This window comes from Zonotrichia leucophrys, chromosome 6, assembly GCF_028769735.1.
Source record: "Zonotrichia leucophrys gambelii isolate GWCS_2022_RI chromosome 6, RI_Zleu_2.0, whole genome shotgun sequence".
Lineage (NCBI taxonomy): Eukaryota > Metazoa > Chordata > Aves > Passeriformes > Passerellidae > Zonotrichia > Zonotrichia leucophrys.
In genome coordinates, this window is record NC_088176.1 from 10,829,522 (window position 1) to 10,851,900 (window position 22,379).

At 39.8% G+C, this 22,379-nt stretch overlaps 1 long non-coding RNA gene across 2 annotated transcripts in view; it reads right to left on the reverse strand.

Annotated features, from left to right (window-relative positions):
* LOC135449973 (uncharacterized) overlaps window positions 1–20,353 on the reverse strand; it is a 44,179-nt gene extending 23,826 nt beyond the window's left edge. For both annotated transcript variants that reach the window (XR_010440913.1, XR_010440912.1), the window contains exon 1: window positions 20,305–20,353. This is a non-coding gene — a long non-coding RNA (uncharacterized LOC135449973). The remainder of the gene's footprint in view (window positions 1–20,304) is intronic.
* Window positions 20,354–22,379: the final 2,026 nt, after the last annotated feature.

A 22,379-nucleotide genomic window follows, 5' to 3' on the forward strand; every position in this document is an offset into this window, starting at 1 on the left:
AACTGGTGACTTCCATTAGCCTTTTCAGCAGGACTGTCATAAATTTCTTCCCTGTCCAAGGATACATCAACAGGAAGACAGACCACTGTATGCACAAAGTAAAACTATCTGTTACCCAGAAGAAAGGTGATTTGGTACCAGTTCATCATCTGTGTGCATAATTCATTATATTATATGATGTGTTTGGCATGAAGAAAAAGGGAAAGAGTTGAATAAAAAAAACATCAAACTTATTCCAAAAGCTAAAAGTTTTCATTTCCTAATGAGATCATCTATTCCAGGTAGATGACTCTGCTCTTTGATAAAACAATTGGAAAATAAATTGCATTTGCAAAGTCGGCTTGTGCAAATCCACATAGAAGGGGATTATATTCCAATGAAAATATGTGAAGCATATAACTGCAATGACAAGAACACAATAAAGCAAAACAATATTGGGAGTAAATACAGAAAGCTTTGTGATGGAACACTGAAGAATGACCTCAATGGCTATCTCCAGGGTTACTTTCACTACATGAAGCTGATTTTAGGACTGAGAAATACTTAGTTGCAGATGATGCCTTCTAGCATTGTTAAGAACTGAGACAGCAGCCAAAGGATTAAAACATAACACAAGAATTGTATGGCTAAACAAGCAAAGACACTTGATGCAGTCCTTTTAGTTATTATTATTATTATTACTACTATGACAATACTTGTAGAGCCTGTCATCTAAGTGTTGTGATTAGATTGGTTCTGCTCAAGAAGCCATGGACGAAATAAAGCAGGAATTGCAAAATGTAGTTTTGTAGAAATAGAATTTATATCTGCTCAGAATTACCTCATGCCCTGTTCAGCTGAGATTTCACTGGGGAAGGTTTGGTAATATGTAATGGAAATGTGTGACAAAGCTTCTTTGATTTTTCATTTCAAACTGAATTCTAGGCATATATTCTGCAAATTTTAAATGTAACATTGAATGCTGAAATAACTTGTGTTTTTTTTCTTTGCATTTTTAAATCCATCCAAGCATAACACAATTTTCCTCCTTTGTCCCCAGGGTTTTCTGGTTTTAGCCGTGATTAGAAGAAAAGTAAATGTTGTTCCCTCAAAACCTGCTTCCTGACACGTTTGTGACAGGGCTGCTCAGTCCTTCCCTCGAGAGGATTAAGCAGAGGTATGGTGTGGTGAGGATGGGTTACATGTGCACCCTGTGGGTCAGCAGCAGAAGCAGGAGCAGAACTCAAAAAGCCAGTGGTATTTACTCATTTTTGTGTTCAAACACACAGGGACAGACTCCTAATCTAAATACACATTGAAAACAATGCCTTGCACTCCACCTCACAAAATAACTGCATAAGCAAAAGAATGCATCCATCTTTTATGGAACTGCATTGATACATGTGATGAAAGTAGAGCAATACCTATTTTTTAGTGTTTATCCAAGTGTAAGTCTTGACTATTAAAAGCACCTGAAACCCCATTAAAAATACTAAAAATATTATATGCATTCCCTGTGTATTTAAAAAAAATAAATAAAAGCATCCTAAAATTCAGTATTCAGCAACAGCTTCATATTACTTATGGCAATTTTTTAACAGTCTTGCAATTAAAATACATTAACAAAAAATAATATCATCCCCACCCCCCAAAAAAACCCTAAAAAATAACACCAAATTTATTAGAATAGCTAAGAAAAAGAAAAACAAAAGTAAATTTCAATGAGCTAAGGGATGGTCAATGTGGTGGAATGGAGTACCATTTCAAGGATAAGCTCAAAATTGCTGCCAGTCCTCCTGGACACCTTAGCACAAGCATCACTGTGCTCCCACCTGAATCCGTGCCAAAAAGACCATCAGTAAGACTGTCAGTAAGGCAGAATGCAGCTGGGAATAGCTAATAGGGCAAGAAGCTCTTTGCCTGAGACAGAAGCTCTCCCTGTGTGCACTTGAGCTCGGCTGCTGAAGAGTTTCTATGTGCTCATGGTAATAAGGCTTCCTGAAATAAGGCTTCAGGGTGCCTTATTCAGGCTCACCTGTGTGCTACTTCCCTAAAGCTGCTGCTGATTTGCACTGCTTTTCTAGGTATTTAGAGCATAGGCAAAGAAGAAAGCTTCTGTCTGGGATAAAAACCCAAACAAAACAGGCAGGGGATCCTTAGAAGCAACCATAACCCCAGCTGCTTGAGTAGGAACTACTGGAATGGCAGAAAATCCTCTCCTTGCACGGTACCAAGGATCAGTAAACGACTGGGGTTTTGTGTTCCCTGCAGTTTAAAGAGAAAGAATCTCACTGGAAATTAAAACAGAGTCAGATGAAAACCTAACTGATATCAGCAGGGGAACCCAAACAAAGGCAAGGCAATAGTTCTGTTTGTTTAAAGGCTGTAGGGATGCAAAAGGAAATCCATTTGTCCCAAGGCAGGTCAAGAACTTTAAAAGAGTATTTATACTTTTCCTTTGTGTGCAACTTGGTATAAATACTGCAGTAAGAAGAAAGAAAAATTCAAAGAATTCTTTGCTGCCAAATTTTTGAACTGGTTCAAAGCACTAAAACTGGTATTTATTATATAGATGCACATCAGATACATGTCCCAAAGCTTAGTGGGCTGGGCAGCAGACACAGCTGCTGCCTTTCTGTGATGGTTTTGTAGAGTGGAGTTATCCAGGCTCATGCTGGGCTGCAAGCTCCATGTTCAGCACAGCAGCTTGGCTGTCACCCTGTGCATCCCAGGATGGGGCAGGAGGCTCAGGTTTTCAGGGGTGTTGCTGGGACCTGTGCACATGCAAGCTGTTTTGTGGCCTAAACAATTTCAAATAAATGTGACTGTACTGATGTTACCTGTCTATAGAGGGATGCCCCATCCCTGGAAATGTTCAAGGGCAGGTTGGATGGGGTTTTGAGCAACCTGATCCAGTGGAAGCTGTCCCTGACCACGGCTGTTGGAACCAGATGATTTTTGCAGTTGCTTGCAACCCAAACCATTCTATGATTCTATACTTAAGGCACTATACCCAGCGCTGTTGGCTCTAATAAATTATGAAGGTGTGAAAGGTATCTTCTTGCTTTCCATGCCTTTCATGGAAAAAAAAGTGGCATAGGGCTAATTAGCATAAGAGAATTTTGAGAGCTGCCTGTGTCTTGGGAAGGGCCACCACAAGTGAAGATGTAACAGTGAGACCAAGGGCTGAACTGCCTGTTAGCTCTCACTGACTGCAAATTTATGCTCTTAGCAAGAAGGAGAGCACATCCATGGCCGGATGGACCATTCACCACCATCTGAAACATAACATAATTGTTCTCTCAAACTACATGTATGCAGTGCAACCCAGACCTGATCACTGCCTTCTCTGTTTCAGGCTTTACTTTCTTCCCTAAGGTGTCCAAAGAGGAACTTGAAGAAGACAAGGCAAGTAAGGAATCCTCTTGATCAATCAGTAGGAGTTTTTCTATCAAATGATGCTGAACACTTATTATATTCTTCCAGGAGAAGAATAATAAAAGAAGAATAACAAAACACTTATATTCTTCCTAAAGAACTTTTATGAGACATGGCAGAACTGTTAGTTATGAGCTAACAAATACCAGTTATGTCAGGCAATTTGATAAGAGAAACAGCCCCTAATGGATTAAATGCAGAGAGTAGAGGCCATTCTCTCTGTCCAAGTCACAAGCAACTCCCCTTTCCCCATTCTGAGAATAAGCAGCTTTCAGTTTGCCACATGATCAGAAAAGAATTAAATTAACTATCAACTGGTTGACCTGGTCACCATAGTTACAAAGACAAAAAATTGCTGAATGTCTCCAAGATGAGACAATCAGATCATGAGAAAAATCTATCTCCTGATAGAAAAGGACTCTTCAACATTTCCAAAGCTGGAAACAACAAAAGTCTAGAAAGTTCTTAAATGCAGAAGTTGGTACAAAAATGAGCTTCTTATGTACACTTAATTCTGTTCTTTCAGAAAGATTTTGTTAAAATATTCACAGGCTTCCACTCCAGAGATGGCTGCATTTCACAGGTGAGTGAAACCATCACTGCAGGCAATATCTGTAGAGCACTTGCTGAATTTTTGTCAGCTTTATTATTACTGATTCAATCTGTGTAAGAGGAAAAAGGGCATCCAAATGGCACTTAAGATGGAATAAGCAGCCCTTCATAAAGCTATTAAGAAATTAATAATTACAGGAAGACAGATGTAATTACATCCAGAAGATCAATGCAGCTTTTAATGAAGAAGAATTTCAGGACCCTAAATACAAATTGAGATAAGAAACTTCTGAGACTCTCCCACACACCCCTGCTAGATAAATGGGACCAAGGAACAAAGGAATCACAATGCTGTTATGCAAAACAAAATCATTCTGGAATCCTACTGAAAGCCTTGAGGAAGCTGGTTTGAGCTGCAAAACCATGGCTTCTTTGCTACATGATTTTTGGTAGATGTTTACAAATGGTCGTAGTACAGAAACATTCCATGTGTCCACTGCAAATGGGGCAGATGACATGAAAAATTGCCTCCTATTAGAACTTCTCAATGGAGATGGGAAAGAGTTGAATTGCATTTCCTTTCTCCCTCTTCCTCCAATGTCCCTCTCTCACTCCCTGCTCCCTTTAACTTTGGGAGCATTTAAAAAACAGAATTAAAAATTTAAGACTCTCAAAGACTTAAGTAGCTTTAAATACCCTTCTCTCCCACCCTGCAGGAATCTTTAAGCACTGGCATGGCAGACAAGACAAGTTTTCATCCTCCCTTGCTTGTGGTTGAGGCCAGGAGGCCTGGCAGGACACCTGCCCATGGAGGGTCTGTACCTTGGCCAAGGAAGAACAGGGGGAATGCCATGGATCCTTTGCCTCCAAAACATGATGGAAAGAGCAATTCCATTGAACTCTACCTCCTGTTCTGCTGTGAGGAAAATGGACAAAGGGGAACAGTAATACCTGACTCCTGTAGTGACGAATTCTATGGGAAATAAGCACAGGAGAAAACAAACCAAATTAGCAAGTCCACGCATCATTTAAAATAAGCCTACAAACCCCAGCCTCTCCATGTACATTCAGCTATAAAGCAGATGCCTTTCACACAAGCAAATATACACTACAGCAAATTGAGTGATTTTTTCAAAACACCATAGAAATAAAAAAAGTCCCCAAACATATCCAAAGCATCCTAAAAACAGAGCAAGGGGGGATAAGCTACTACTAAAAATCAGAGGCTCTAAGAGCTGAAAATGGAGTTACATGGAAAGAACATAAGCATCAGCTTTCACAAAAAGGTAAGCACAGAAATAAAATGGTTTTGCCAATAAACTCTGGTAAGGAATTTCTGCCTTGATCTTTGTTTATTTCTGAGGCATGTCAATACATCTCTGTGCTGTACTTTCCTTATGACTGCCTCCAAATCCCACTCATTTGCACCTCATCAGGAGAAATAAACAACGCTCCTCTTGCTACATAACTCTAGTGGATATCAAACTTAATTACAAGCAACTTTGTCTGATCAATGGGCGAGTTGGAGGAAAACAATATCCAACAAACAAGTCTTAGCACAAAATGGAGGTTGAAGAATAAAACATTGCAGAACACACTGTGGAGAACAATTCTTCATTCACTGGGAGCTAGTTCTACTCCAGATTTGCAGCTATTACACCTCTGCAAGCTTTGCAGGAATCTTTTCCATTTGTACCAGCCAAAGATCCAGCTCAGAGTGAAGCACATTTGTAAGAATTTCCTGGTCAATACCTGTCTGGAGTTTGTTTCTAGCACTTATCAGAAAAGTTCATTATGATGGCAAAAATAAAATACTCTTCTGAAGAGAAAGAAAATCCTCAATTATCAAACTACTGGCTTCAGCAATATTTTTTGAGAAAGAAGGTAAAAAGGACAAAGTCACAAGAGATTTTGAGGATTAGTGGGGATTTAATAGGAAATGCACTGCAGACAGCAACTTTTGTCAGTAATTTTGAAGACATGGATGGTCTGATTCAACAGGATGGAAAAGCTGAAAATTTGACACTGAAAATTTTTCCAACAACTGAATAGTAACTCCTTTCATAGTCAGTACATAGTATCTTTCTCAATCAGCTTCAAATCACAGCTACAATATTAATTCTGAGTGTGCATTTGTCAATGGATAAATATTACAGATAACATGTTGAATTAGTTATGATAAGCTGAGTTACTGGCTAGGGGGTTCAGCTTTGAAAAATTTGCTGTTCTTAAAGTGGAACAGACTTGAAAATCAAAAACATTCACTGGAAATGAAGAGAAACATTGCTAAATTCCGTACCACATGTAGCCACAAGGAAAGGGGAAAGAGATGTACCAGTGCCTACCTGAATAGAAAGGATGTCTGGGACCTTTTCTAGTCCCACAAAAGGTCTTGAAAAGTTAAGATCTAGCCCTCAAAAGCTAGGTTACACAAGATGGTCATTGATAACAATTTGAAATGTAAAGTTGCAAAGACACAAGGGAGGTAGAAGACATAGCAATTTAGTGACATGATTTTCAATCCACCTAAACGAGTTTCCCCTTATCAATGAGCTCTTCCCCTTTTATTTTGCCTGGCCATGGGTGTTCAAATTGGGCACAGAAACAGCTTGTCTGATAAATAAAATGTTATCAGATTTGATAGCTCCTGTCTGTAATATTCCCAGATAGTGATGGGGAAGGATTAAGCCTGGGAATAGATCTTACAATGTGACTGTAGTAACCACTGGGTTATCAGGTCAGAGAATTCCAATGGATTATGAATACACAAAAAAAATTACTTTAGCTTTTTTTACAAGCATAGGATAAGAAAGCGATATGTCTTACAAAGTTTTTTCTTCAATCTGAAACTGAAATGCTTTTCTGTTTGTTTCAGTAATAAGCCTCCCCATTTCAATGTTATCAGAGCTGATTTTCCTTTTGATTTGTTGGTGTGTGTATAGGATGAAAAATCGATTAATCATTTCAGCATACAAGTGTCTTCAGCACTTTTTGTAGGATAATGAATGTACTTAGAAAGATATGAACTTCAGTGGCAAGATATTTGTGATTTTTTTTTTTTTTTTTTTAAGTTTGGGGTTTTTCCCGTAATTTATTTAAACACCTATGATGTATGAGGCTTAGGAGAAACAAGCATCTCAGCCTGCTGCACACCTTGCTATCAGAAATATGCCTGATGTGTTTCTGAGAAACAGTTGGAAAAATCCCCTCTGAATTGGTTTGATTTCCAGTCTAATTTTCCTCTTTTTGAGGAGAAGGGCCTAAACAAAGTAAAAAAATAAAGGTAAAAAAAAAAAAAGGGGGGCCAGTGCTGTTTGAGTAGCACTCATGCAAAACTCAGACCAAGGTTTTTCACCAACAGTGCAGTGTTCTGCAGTGAGCAGCCTCACCCACACAAACTTTGGAGAAAGGGGTAGCAAAAAGCTGGCCACGTATCTCCAGTGCTCTGAGTTATGGGGCAAACAGAACAAAGGAATCAGGCAAATCCAATTCAACTTTGGAACTGCCATATGTTGATCTGTGCTATGATGGAGGCCAAAGAAACCTATCTGTTCTGTGGGCAGAGCTGGACAGGTATTTCATGTGGGTCCACTTTCTATTTGTAGCTTAAAAAGCATTGCCCTGAAGTGGCTGAAACCATTTTGAGAAGCATTTGAGCGTGTTAGAGGCAGGGTCCTGGGAGCTCAGTTTATGCTACTGGAACAGGATTTAAACACATGAATCATGGCTGGCAGTGAAGAGGGAATTGTGCTCTTCACTTTTAGTGTTAAAAAGATTACTCTTCACCTCTCAGAAAACCTTCATAATATAGGAGAAGACATCTTATTGACAAGTAGTATTAGCCATGCACAGGACTAAAAAAATTAAACTGGTTAAGCAGCTGGAATGAACATTATTTTTTTACCACTCATATCAGAAGTGAGTATGATCATCTCTTTGCTTTTCCCCTCTACCAGACTCTTCAGGACCTCTTAAGGTTTCTCTTACCTCATTTCCAAAGCAACAATATATTAGTCCCCACAAGGTAGCTTACATGTGTACATCTCATGGAACATAAACCCATTTTGATTCCTCATTTTCTAGCATTTCATTTCTCCCTCTTCCTCCAATGTCCCTCTCTCACTCCCTGCTCCCTTCCACATTGGGAGCACTTTAAAAACAGAATTAATTAATCAAGCCAGCTACTCCAGCTTCATAACTCATTCCCCTTGTTATTCACTATTGAGTCATGAGGTGGGTGTCTTGATCTTGAAGGTAGGACAAAGATACAAAATATTTCCATCAGGTGCTGGAAGAAAGGTTACAACCTGCTTCACACAGAATTCAATTAGGAGTCACAGACAGGGGAAGCAAGTTTTTATTAATTCCTACAGACGCCAGAATGCGTTCAATCTGTTTCTGTTTCATTTCTTTCCTCTAAAAATTTTTTAACTAATCACAACATTAGATTAGTTCTTTTAAAACAGTAGGTGATCAATTGAATTTCAATGCCCTAGGAAAGAAATTTAAAGATTCCCAGATGTTTCATGGAAATCATCAAAAAAGATTAAATGGAGAAGCAATTCTGACACTAACTGAATTATCTACCCAAGTATTTCTATTGCACTGCCATCAGGGTATTTTAATGCCATGAGGCTTTTTTAGAATGTTTACTAGGAAATGTGGATAGGCTCAAGCAGGCAGGGTTTCACCTGTCTGTGTAAATGAAGGGCTAAAACAAATTAGTTTGGCATATTCCATGTGGCTTTTACTTCTAAATGTCTAAATGAAAGACCTTACAAAAAAAAAGTTTGACACCTTTGGTCTTTATGTCAGTGAATTCTAGGAGGAAAATGAGGCAATCGTCTATTGGAAATTATCACTTGCTTCCATAGAGGAGGGCCAGATGCTTATCTAATGCTATGTTAAAGCAGAAACTAATTTTTTTTCTTCCTGGAAACATTCTGAACTGTCACCATTTTATTTCCTCTAATCTTTGAAACATGTAGAAATAAGATTTTTCCTTCTTCTCTATGTGCAAGTATAAAAACTAAAGAATCTGTACAAAGCTGATAAATACATATTTAGAAAAGATATGTTTGGAAATGACAAACCAGTTCTACCAAAGAAATTCAAGCTTTCTGATATTCCCAAATCTAGATGTGTCATTTAAATTTGCCATTCTAACAAACTGACCTTTGAGGCAGTTTGATATTTAACTGACAGCCTATTTTGGAAAACTATATCATCTTGGAGTGGTAGCCTGATTTTCTGATACCACCATTTTTCCTGATGAGCCAGGATCCACCTGGGAGAAAATCCATGTTTTGATGCTTGGAAATAATTTCTTGAGATTGTATTTATACCATGCATTTATATTAATGTTACCAGATCCTTCAGTTGTTTTCCATAAGGTTCAGGTTCCAGAAGATCATGAGGGGCATGGCTGAATAATTGAACCCATGCCCTCCTTGTGTCAGTCAACAGTGGTTTTGCTCTAGCTTCATATTCATTGCTGCTGTAAGGAGAGCTAATGAGAAAATAAAGTTAAAGCCTCATCCTCTGTGCAGATGGCATGTATTTGATGGGACAGATTCTCTTGCATGAGATGTTATTGCTTTACTCATTTCATCTACTGTCTGAGTCACATCATTATTCTAAAGTGCAAGATCTTCACTTAAGGAGTTATTTGAACTGCTTGGAAAAGGATGGGCTCATGATAAATGCACTCAATAAAGCAGATATTTATTTCCCTCCTACTATTTCTCAGATTATTGAGATAACTGCAAAGAATTCAAATACCCTGTTTGGTGGGTGTGGGAATAGACACAGGCAGGTGACCAGAACAACCACAAAACTCTGGCTGAAATGCAAAGAGTAAATTTATTTACTCTTGCAAAGAGGATGATCCCGAAACAACACCCAGGCAGCAGAGACACACAAGTGGGAACATTTGCACTGTCAGAAATTCTATTTCTCAAAATGGACAGGGGATAAACAGCAATCAGCAGGCCTAATACAGGGTTTCCCACACTGATATTCTCCAGTATGAGAGAAAATGTGCAAGATCATGTGAGGGAATCTACCCCCTTCTCATCAATCTTCAGCTTTTAACCCTCTCCTCCCAACAGTGAGTGTCTTTGAGACCTGTGTTGTGTTCTGAGAGGAGCCTTCTCAGCCAGCAGCTTTCAGGCTGCCTGTCAAGGACCACTTCATAAACCGGAGGTCAAGCCCCAGAGAGGAGGAGATGTATTGTTTAAGAAAGCAGTGAGAGAAATTCCCTGCAATGACTTGACCAAAAATCTTTTGTAGAGTATCTGATGCAGATTTGAACTCAGACTTGCAGCTTCTGGCAGCTGGTGCAGAAACAATGCATGAGAGAAGTGCAGTGAACTGCTGCCCACCCAATTTCTGCCTTTCCACCCAATTTCCTCACCCTCTTTGCAGAGGCAGCAGAATGAATGATGTGTCCAGCTCTGAGCCTCTCCAATTCAAAGCTTGATGTTCTTTGGGAACACCTGGAGAGGTGCTCAAACCTGCTGTTCATCCCTCCAATGGACCATGCAGGGTTTACAAACCAGCTCGAGTTTTCTCAGCAGTGGAAGCAAAAGCAAAAGTCACCCGTCTAAGCTGAAAGCTGATGCCCTGATGAGAAGCCAGGCTCAGCACACACTGGGTCTGCATGCCCCAGTCCTGCCCAACTCCCAGGAGCACCTCATAATTGTATGCTCTTATGGAAAGATATTGAATGGTTGAAAAGATTCATAGAACACATTCCATCAAAGTCTTTACAGCCATGTCCATGCACTAACACGAGAAAATCAATTGCTGCTCTCTTTTGCATGTCTCACACGTTGAACATCAGTTAACAAATTGCTCAGTGCCAGAGAAATAGCATGAGACTGCTTACTTAGCCAACAACCTAGTTGATTCAATTGCTTCAAGGCTGCCCCTGAAGCAGCTTGAGGCAGAAGGAGGGCTGCTGTGAACCTCCTTCCAAAATCCCAATTCTTAAAAAGTTACCATCACAGTCAGGTCTATATTGTCCACGGGGTCTCTTTTCTCTACATTGCTGTTCTGCAGCACTGCATGCACAGCCTCGCCAAGAGCCCACCCTGCCTGCTGAGCACCACCTGGTCCCTCATGCTGTGTTTTTAGGGATTGCCACACTGGAGCCAGCCCTGAAGTGATGCTGCTAGAGTGATAACTGAGGCAGCAGGAGCCCCGCAGAAAGCAGCTACCAAAATCCTCATCTTTCTCCTCTAAGCTCTGTGGGGCTGCATTTGGCCAGGTGCATCAGTACTCCCTGCTGAGACTGCAGGCAGAGAAAGAGAGGGGAATTTAGCCCCTCTGGTTACGAGATGTAAATTAATATAATCCTTAGCTTGTTCAAGGTGGAGACATATATGTTCCTAGGCAACCATGTCTTTTGGGGGAATTTTGAAATTCTCTTGATTATCTCTCCTAAGGCATAGACTCACACCTGACCATTTCAGTTTTCTACTGAATATTTATTGCTATTTTCTATACTGTGAGGTCTATAGCTCAGTACAACCGGTTCTGAGTTCAACAAGGATCTTTATGTACAACCACTAATGCAATCTATGCCTTAGCAATACTAATGATGGATTCACCCTGATAGAAAATGCGTATTTCCAGCTAAATCATAAGAAATTCATTAAACCTAAACCTGGATAATCTACCATGCATTCAATTATAATGCTTGCCTGCCATGAAAAGCAGAAATATGAAAACCTGCTTATTAAAAACACCCACCCACCCCCCCAATAAAGAACCCAAGCTGTCCTGAGGAGGTTGCTCCTTCTTTCTGCCTCCCCCACTGTCAGTATTAGCCCAAGAGCAGAGAGCATGCAGAATTCCTTGGAGGGATGCAAAGGACAATCCAAATGAATAATGCCGTGGGAGTGATTTGTAGCTTTCCCCAAAGCGTGAGCTGATTTGTTATGAATAGAACACAGCCTGCTGCTCTGTTGAAAGCCAAATCTATGTGACTGATTTGCTTTTAATGCATTTATGGTAAAGAATGATCCTGCATTTGATTGCGTGACCGATCACCCCGACACACGCGGCTGATATTCTACCTGTGCAATCATAATTCTACACATACCCACAAAAGAAAAAGCAGAAAAAGAGATGTGTTTTAGCTGACTGCCTCACTTTCTCATTCCTCTAGTGCAAAGGCCACCTGATTTAAATTCTTCAAAGACACATCAGTTGGAAAGAAGCATTTCAGGTTATCACTTTATGATTGTATTTGCAGTGAGATTTAAAAGGACAACATATGTGGATTTTGACTGGGGAGACCATTCATTGGAAAAGTAAAACCTGACAAAAATCTGTGGGATTACATAATTGATTTTTGGATGTTCTTGCTAATTAATGAAGTTTATAAAAGCTTGTAGTTTACCTTGAGTAAGCAGATATAAACCAGATCTACCTTTGAGGGCAGAAAGTTATTGTCCCTGTAGAACTAGGGGGATTAAATCTTTATTCAGAGTGCTTAAACACAGCCATATATCAGGAACTGAATGGAAATTATTTGGTATAATATACTGAATATAAACCTTATATTATCCTTGCCTGTGCTGTCCTGCACAGTAGAAGTCTGTTTTATAATAGAAAGAGCCCACAAACAAGGAATGTTGGCAAGTCTCCATTTTGCAGGGGGATATCAAAGTTATTTCATAATAACTTTTCTGTATCCTCTGGAGAATGGGAGAAAACCCACTGGAAATTGCTTGTGCTTTGAGACACCTGAGAGGAATGATATTGGATAACTCCCCCAGAGGCTGACCCAGGGCTGGAAGGGTGAGATCTGTAAACAGATGAAAATGGCAATGGCTAGAGAGTACAGCATAATATCTTTGCCTCCTACTTTCTATTCATTAAACTGAGATATTGTTTTGCTTTTCTTTTTCTGAATAATATCATTACCCTGTACCATGCCATCACTTTCCCAAACCAGAGATAAAACTGGAAAAAAATGTAACCTCCAAAACTGGCCAGAAGGGATCAGTGACAAAGTCTGAGCAATGTTTGGTCTATATACTCATGCTCAGAGAAAAATCAAAATCTGCCACCACATGAAATACTTTGTACATTTTTGTTCTATTTTCTGCATCACTACTATCTGAGTACACTATCCATCACACTCAAAAGATACTACTCCCCACTCATCATCTTTTGTACAAACTACTTTGCTATCAGTCATTTCAGACACAGAGTCTCATCTGACAATGTTATTTTAATGATGTTGTTTCTGATTTTTAACAAGGGATGATAACATCATTATCATGAGCAAAATGTAAGCATTACATTAAAACAGGCAGTGATGGCTTCAGCTGTGATTCTGCAGCAAATCTAGAAAGAAGAGTAGCATGAAGTCATAGTGACCTGTGAACAAAGGCTCTGATTGTAATTTTCCAGGGATTTGTTTATAATGGCACAAAGGTGTGAGCAAAGCACTTAAGTAAAACCCAAGGTACCTGACAGCAAATTACCACTGCTACAACTACTGCCAACAATATTGTGGGGAGTGGATTTTACAAGACAACACATTGCTTCTGGCTGTGAACTCACTGTTCACCCACACCCAAATCTGCTATCAAATTCGTACTTTAGACAAATATTACCTATTAATTTCAAAGGCATAATAAGGCATTCAAAAAATTCTGTGGGTTCTGACCTATAAATGATTTTATAGGAGATGAAGCTAAATTGAATGCGACTTTCTGTCAAGCAGCCATTTCCCTGCTGAGCAGAGAAATGGTTAATTGGTGATAAATGGGTCAGGTGTAATAAGAAAGATGCAATCAACACTTGCAAATTTTTTTTTTTAGGGGAAAAATCCTTTGGCATTAATTCCCATGATTCCTAAGAAATGGGGACAGGCTGGCAAAGTTTAAATGACTTTAAATGATGCCCATGGCCTTCTGCAAAATCTGATTTCAACTCCAATGATTGATGGGTTGCCATTACTAGAAGAAAAAAAAGTTCAGAAATTGAGCCAAGTAAATCAAGAAAGACCTTTTGAGTTTACAATGAACACTTCAACATGATTCAAAAAGTGTTTTAACCAAGATTTCATTTTCTGCAAATATATGTTGCCTTCAGAATATGAACTATTCATTTCCATGAGTCTCTTTTGAGCCAGACTTTCATTTGGCCTGAAAAGATGCCCAGCTTTCCCTGCCAGGTTTTCAAGGCTTTATTTGATTTACTCCAATGACATTGGGGGACTTCAGCCTCTGCATGAGCTCTGGCAGAAACTCTCCTCTCTTCAGATATAGGTGGCTCACATACATGAAACTTTGAAGTTCTCACTACACATTTGTTGAATTCCTTTTCTTCATAGCTGAAATAATTTTATTTTTATTTTAAAAAGTTAACTACTTTCAGTTTAATGGAAATGCACTACAAATTCCTGTCAGGACTGGTGAACTCACTCCACAGAAAGATACAAATCAAACTGGAAAATAACTGAAAATGAAATTGTTCCAACTTTACAAATAATGAAGTAAAAAGTGCAACCGGTTCACTCTCTCATTGGAACAAAAAAACTGGTTTAATATTAGGACAAAATTTTGTTAAAATCAGAAATTTAAAAATAGAGCTTTTTATTTTATCCCAAGTAAATATTTCCTTTTGATTTTAACATTTCAAATATGGAACATCTTTAGAATGGAGCATGTTTAAAAAAATAGTCTTCTGATCTAAAAAGGTACTCATTTTATTTGACAAGAAAAATACTTTTGTTTACAGAGAGAAGAGGGACATTCTGGCAATTACACTACCCAAGAGAGAAATGGTCTCAGCAAAATTACAGCTCATCTGTGAATTTTTCTCCTAGCCTCAAACCAAGACACAGCTGTCCTATTTTGGATTTTCTTGTAACACCAGCCTCTCATGACTTTCTCTTGAGAGCTCCAAACTGAATCGTCTGCTCTGACACAGACTCCCTGTGCAAACCAGGGCAAATTCTGACGGTTTTGGGTTTTTTTTTTCCATTTCAGAAGAAATTCTCTGCAATTTGCAAACCTTATCTTCAGAGTTACACTGAATGTCACTTGCTTGGAGTTTTTCACCTGAGATCAGAAAACTTTCTACCATGAGTGCTTTGCTGATGACCAGAACTGCTGTCAGGTATCAGAGAGAAGATCAAAACAGATCTCAACTTGACTCTACTTGAATCTACTCAACTCTACTGCCAAAGCCTAGACAATGTTGTTGCCATTTGTATCACGGAATATGTGTCCATACATGAAAAAAGTCTTGAAAGTACACATATCATGACTAAGGTAGCATTTGAAAAAGGTTAAATGAAACCAAATCATGTAAAACAAACAGAAGAGCAACAGACAACCTCTTCATTTACTAGGCCTCCTAGAGAGCTCTGTGACATAAATAAATGAGTTGTGGTTAAGCTGATTTCAGTTTGGCTTTGCTCATACAGTGTAATGTAGTTTTTTGTTAATTAAGAAACAGAGCATAGCCTGACACTATTTGAGGAATAGGATTATAAAGATGTAATTTTATGTTAGACTGCTGTGTAAATAGGCTCATTCCCAAAATTGTTAGAGCAGTGAGCATTTTGATAAGATACCTGGAAAGCCTGACTATATTAACAGTACAACCTTCACAATTATGTTATTGTTGAGCGATAGCAACGTAAATGAATATACGATGGATCAAAAGAAATGGCAGATACAGCAACGCACATAAGCATAAAGGTTTAAGACTGATGCTGAAAGTAAGTGAATAAAATTGAGCATCTGAGTAGCACCCCTTGCAACTCCTATGCAAGGTATTGTGATATTCCTGCCCAGTAAAATGAACATGTGTTTATGGCCAAAAAGGAATGGTCCATTCCAGAGATATTTAAAGGCCCTTGTGACTCCCTTCACTCTGCATGTTCACAGCACATTGTAAATCCCTCTCTTGCCCAAAGTGTATCCTCTCCAGCTGATGCTTTTAAACAACTCCTCTTCATGAGGATGATGACCCAGGCCTGATATGGCACCAAAGCCAAATTCCCTATGGCACCCCTTCCCTGTCTCCCTCCCAGTGCTGCACACCTAGGCCATCCCTTGCTGCCTTCCTGGCAAGGACTCACAGTGCTGTTTGCAGGCTCAGAGCAATTTGTTCCCTGGGCATGGGGACTCCCTTCTCCATGAGCTGCCTCCACCTGCAAGGAAGCCACCAGAGAGTGCAACGCCACCAGAGCTGCCCTCCCAACAAAACTACTTAGGATTGCTGGAGCAGCTCCGTGTCAGCTCACTGGAAGATAAGTGCTGCTTGTGGAGCGCTATTTTTAATTAAGCAAAGATAGCACTCCAGCAATCATGGGACTGATGATGCAGCTCCATTATAACTGAAAACACATTCCTAGGTCTGTCCTGGATCGCTCTTCCAGCACCTGTGTAACAGCATCAGCCCCCCTCATTTCCAAGGAGGCTGGGATTCAATTCTATTCTGACCCACACAGGTGCTTGTGCAAGAAGCTGCAGCACAGTCAGCGCTGGTGTTTTCTGGACTCACCACAGACTTTTGCCACAATTTGTAGCATAATAGAGTGCCCCACAGTGGCACTCCTCAGCTGAGGGCAGCTTGTCCCTGCTGTGCTGCTCCAGTACAATTCTCCCTGCACCCCTGGCACTCAGCAATGTCACAGAGCAGAGTGTGCCACAGGCAGTGGAGCTGGCATTTCACAGCAGCAGGAGCCAAGCACTGGGGCTGGTGCTGCTGCTGATCTCCAGCACAAACCTGGCAGACCCCTGCACCTCCCCTTCTCCTGCAGCTACGTGGCTGCACCAACTGCACTTGCTTCCTTTATGGGTTGTTTTGAAAGATTCTGAAGGAATTGTACTACAGCCAAATATATTTTCCCACACTATTTCTGCTCAAAATTGCCTTCCCTACACTACATGTAAATACAACTCCAATTTGTATTTAATGCAAATGCTTTCTCCTCTCCTAGCATAAGGGATTTGAAGAAAAAATTAGGGCATTTGGGATTAGGGCTTTAAAGAAGCTCCACTATTTAGATAACCCATCCCCCATCTCTTTTAATTTAAAACCTGCTTAAAACCCATTTTCAACTTTCCAAAGCAGCTACAAGGTGCTTTAACACACATGAAGCAAATGAAATTATTTTGTAATGAAAGTCTTGTCATACATCATTAGGATCTTCCTCCTACCTATAGGGCCATTTAGGAAGCTGAATAAATCTATGCAGCTTTATAGCTGTAAGAGATGGTACATTAAGTTTGCTGGCCCCAGAGTGCCTGAAGAAATCCAAACACCAGTATTCTTAAAGTCCAGGAGATTTTATATTCCTGCTTCCAAATAGCTGTTTGGCAGAAGTCTCCAACAGCAAATCCTCACTTGGCAGCTGTGAGCAGAGGTCTACAAGCTTTAAAGAGACATATTTATCACAAAGCACACCAAGAGGTGTGGGCACCATATTTCTGGCAAACAATAACCTATTGCCTCCTCACATCTGTGTTGCTGGTCTTTTCCAGACACAGGACCCTGCTATTCTGGACCCTTATTCAGTGACAATCTCCTGCAAACTGCAGCAGCTCCAGTCAGCTCTCACGGCCTGGGATTGTGGAGCCCTGTCACTCTGGCCAGGGAGTGACACTCCAGCATTTGCTGTGCCACCACCCCTCCCAGGGCTGCAGCAGCAGCTGGGCCACTGAATTGCTCCTAATTAAGAGGCTGGCAATGGTATCCAGGCAAGCACATACAAATAAATATTAGAGGTTTTGGACACACATATTTCAAATGAAAAATCATAGAAAACAGACATTTAATAAAAATATGCATGATAAAAGTCCATTTTTTTTCTTAAAACACACCCATTGGAATTACCTTCTAGCATTCTCAGCTGTATCTTAATTTGAACCAGAACTAAATTATTTTCATTTCTGCTATGCTAGTATAATTTTCTATTATCCCAGTGGAAAATATGTAATCAAACTAATGCATTTATCCATTTTGATGTGGGTTCTGTTACATTGTGCTTTTTGCTCTGCTGGAAAACCAACAGTTGCTTGGTTTCCATTTGTGTTTCTACTACAGCTGGATGAATAATACAATTTTTTTTTCAAAACAATCTGACTCTTTGTAAGGGTAGTGGGGGGAAAGGAGGATTTCAGGTGAAGTAAGATTTAGGGTTTTTTTGTAGCTGATAAAAAACCCCAACAAATAAGTGACCCATTCTTTGCAGTCAATTGAAATGGTTCAGTTGTCTGCCCTGCTATGTGGTGTCTGTGTGGGGGCAAAAACCACAAGTTGGCTCAGTTTTAAAGTACAGAGAGACTTTGATCAAAGACCACCACTTTTAGGGTGATTGGAAGCAGAAATAATAATAATATTAATTTTTGATTTCCATCTAGCATTCATTGCACCTTTTTCCTCACACCTAACTTTAGTGTCTGGTGACTTGCACGAATGCAGGCGGTCTAATAAACACTAGAGCAAAATCAAGAAAAAGGCTCATTTCAACAGTGGATTCCACCATAAGCTTTAGAGGTTTTAAGCTTTTTTTCACTCCTGACCATGGCAATCAATCTAACTGTCTTTTTATCTCAGCTCTGGAGATGAAATCAGATTTAAACACCATGGATAAACAGCTACAAACACATGGTCATTAAACTCTGAGGGATCTCAGTTGCTAAGCCCTGCTGGATGAAGGTTTGGATGCTACAAAAAGAGGACACTCCCTTTTCCTAAAGTCAGCGACAGGGGAACCTCATCAGAAGCTACTTGACAAAAGAGGAAGTAGAAACTTGAAACTTCCCAAGGGAAATATCCTTCATTTGTCACTATGTCACCTCTCTCTGCTGCATTTTATGTTTGTTTTTCATTAACAAACACTGTGTAAAGCAAACCTCCCCAAAGATCACACTAGAGAAATAATTGCAAAGCTCTCACATGAGAAACCACTAATAAAAGCTAAATTTGCCTTTAAAATATGAAAGTAGTACTATTCTGCCATTCCCTGCCTGTTAAACATCTATTAAATTGGCCAGCAGCTACTTCAGAAGTGGCTGCTAGACATTTATTGCGTGTTACACACTGTTGCTCAATTTTATGTGCTCTGGTAGGGGGAACACACACACTTGAAATGCACTTAATGTGCAGAGGGGGCAGAGTGAAAGCCCCAGGGCTGCAGTTACCTAATGGAGTTTTGTGTGTTCTGCTGGAATGGAGAAATGCAAATGCTCTCTCTGACCAGCCTTGAGAATTTCTCTGGACCAGCCTGGCAGCTTGACTTCAGGTTTAAAAGCCTCCTTCAATTCTGAAAATATCAGGTAACACTCCCCGATAAACAAACTATAGAAACCCCTGCAAATTAAAGCAATCTGCAAAACAACCACTAATGGATGAAAACCCAGGGAAAGATAAGCTTTGAAAATACATAAAGTGGAACATAAAGTCCAAGCTCCTGCTATTACATCCCCTGCCTTTCCACAATTGACACCTCTGTGCTGAGCAGTCTCTGAGATGGAGCAGCAGCAGAAAGCACCTGCCCCAAAGGCAAGCCAGCAGAAACAACCAGTGCTGGGAACACAGGACAAGAATTTAGAAACACTTCATCATAATCAATGCCTGAATTCCCATAAAGCCTAAAGAATTGCTTGTGCACTCCAAAAGTTTGTCTCTTTTTTTCAAACATACCAGCTAGACTTCTAGCTACTCCTTTTAACCAACAGACTTTTATTGCCTGTGCCATCGCATGATCTTGGCTACAATAACACCACTATTTAGGCTTCTAGAATATTTATATTTACCTCAAATTATTCTAAGTTAAGCAAGTCTTGAGAAGAAAAAGATTGTCTCATCACAAAACAGAAAGTCTCAGCAGTACAGCATAGCTGAAAATATGGTCAAAGCAAGGACAAAGAGGTAAAGCTCAATTAAAGGTTACATTGAAAATTTGCATAGGTTTTTCTGAGTCTTGGTATTGTATTAGTAGAATAAAAGGCAACCATCATCACCTTGCTCTCCAGAGAGGTAATGGATTTACTTTGCCTGAGGGCTGCCTTTGAAATCTTATCATTTATTGTTTTAATAAAAATACAGTATTTAAAGAATTGAACCTCAGAAGAATCCAGTTCAAAGAGTTGTAACAGTGACACAAATAAAGAAGACTCTTTTCCAGAAGGGAAGCCTTAAAGAACTAGAAGAAACAGAAAAAGAGGACATACCTTTCTTGTCACACCCAAATGTCACACAGGGGCAAAGCAATTGAAGTCCTTATCTGAAATAAAATGACCCAACCAACCAACCAAGTCCACCAAACTCCCAAAGTTAAATGTAGCAGAGTACCTGGAGGAAGGCTCAGTCTCACAGGACCAGGAGTATGAGAGAGGCTCAGTCAGAGAGCCCCAAAACAAATCAGGAAAAACAGCACCCTATTCCTAGTTTTTATAGAAACCTTCCACAACAGGTGCTTGTAGCCAAGCTAATAAAATGAGAGACAGGTGCAGGTAGAGAGAGAGGAATAAAACTAAAACACTCAAGTGTTTTAGTGCAGCTCTGGTAAAAAAACACTACCTGTAAATCAAGAGCCACTGTGATATACTAAAACAGCCTTCTTATGAAAAACTGAGAACTAAATCTTTTTTATTCTTGTTGTTTAAAAACCAAGAAGAAAGGATTAGGAAAGAGCCTGGGGAAGGTTAACAACACAGTTTTGCAAATGTTTATTAGGAGCTCCTCATGAGCAAAATGAAAGAAGGACTTTATCTGTTTGATTATCAAACAAGTCTGCAGCTGCAGCACATTAGGCTTTTATCCAGGCTAGTCCATGGTAACAGAGGAGAAACCTTCATCCAGAATGAGGACTGCAGAACAGCTTATTGCTTACCTGGTAGTCAAAAATGTCCTTTTATCAAACAGTCACAATGTTTAATTTTTAGAGTCTATCCTTATCAAGTCCCTTGCCAGGGGCTGAAGCTCCCTGTTATCAGTCTGGCATACAAATCCATTGCCTCAGTGATGCTTTTTCCCAACACACACCTGTGGAACTGTTTAATGTAGCTGCAAAATGCTTAATGTCCGGGTAGGATTGTACCCACCCCTTACAATGTTGGTTTACCATGGTCAGCATTCCAAGTGAAGAGTTGGTGTGTTAAATTTACTGAAACAGACAATAATTAAAGTTTATTTCCCATGGTACCAGAGAAATCGCTCAGAAAAGCACGCCACAGGGTTGTGGGGAATTCTGAGCATTAAATATTGGCTGGCAGCTCCAGCAGCAATGAAAAGTTGGAAATGAATCAACATTTACTCAACGCCTTCCACTTTTATTGGGACCTGTGTGAAGTTTCCCTACTCTGAGCTGTGCAAAGGACACGAGATGGCATGAAAAGGTTCTGCTGCTGGGCAGGGCTCTCTTGTGTGGGGAGAAAAAAGAGGAATAAACCCAAAGCAACTGCTCCCATGTTCTCTTGGAAAAAGTTAGCAATGTCACGTTATGGTCTTGGTCAACACAGAAAGGGTGAAAGTCTGAGCCTTCACAAGGTCCCTGGTGCCCTCTGATTGTCCTTTCTGCAGGGTTCCCAAGCCCAGATGTAACCTTGCCAAGGAATTGCAGGAAGCCTAGAGCCACTGGCAGGTGCATGAAAGACAAATGAGCCTAGTAAAATACTAAGAGAATTAGTGCTAGGCTATTAAACCCAGGTCCCTGGTGGTATCCAGGTATTTAAAAATCAGAGGGAATTAGGAGTCTAAATATATGTGCAGTTTTGCTCCTACAGATTAGATTGTTATACTGGAAGTTTCAGAGCCATCAGATGGGCTCCGGATTTCCCATGGAAAATCAAATGAGAAAATAAAACCTGAAAATCTTTAGAGCTTTTCTTGCTGCAGAAACCTCCCTTTGCCTTGGCAATAAAACTTTCACAGCAATTGTCTTTCAGCTCTGAGATTCCAGTCATCCCAAATGCCAGAAATTCCAGGCTTCATCCTTTTCTAGAATGGTGCCAATTTTTCTGACCTGGTACTTTACTTTCTATCCAGATTTTGGCTACTCAGAAGAACAGTAAGAAAAACTATTAGCATCTCATGAAGAATTTAGAATTTCACCTATGCAGATCAAAAAAATTTCAGAAAAAGTGTCTAGACATTTCTGTGGTCCTATCAGAGGAATGTCTGGAGAAAATATTATGTAAATAACAAAAAATAATAATAAAGAAAACCAGCTAGGTGACCCAGGTCAAGTCTATTTCCTTATTTATTTCCCTGTATTGTGTGCTAGTGTTTATTCCAGGAGAGAGAAAAATCAAGGGAGAGGGGGAGAGATAGAATAAACAGGAGTAGTTTATAAAAATGTTGTAAGAATAATGCTGTTCCCATTATATCACAGAGCACATCTGTCAACTCTATCCATTTCTTCTAGA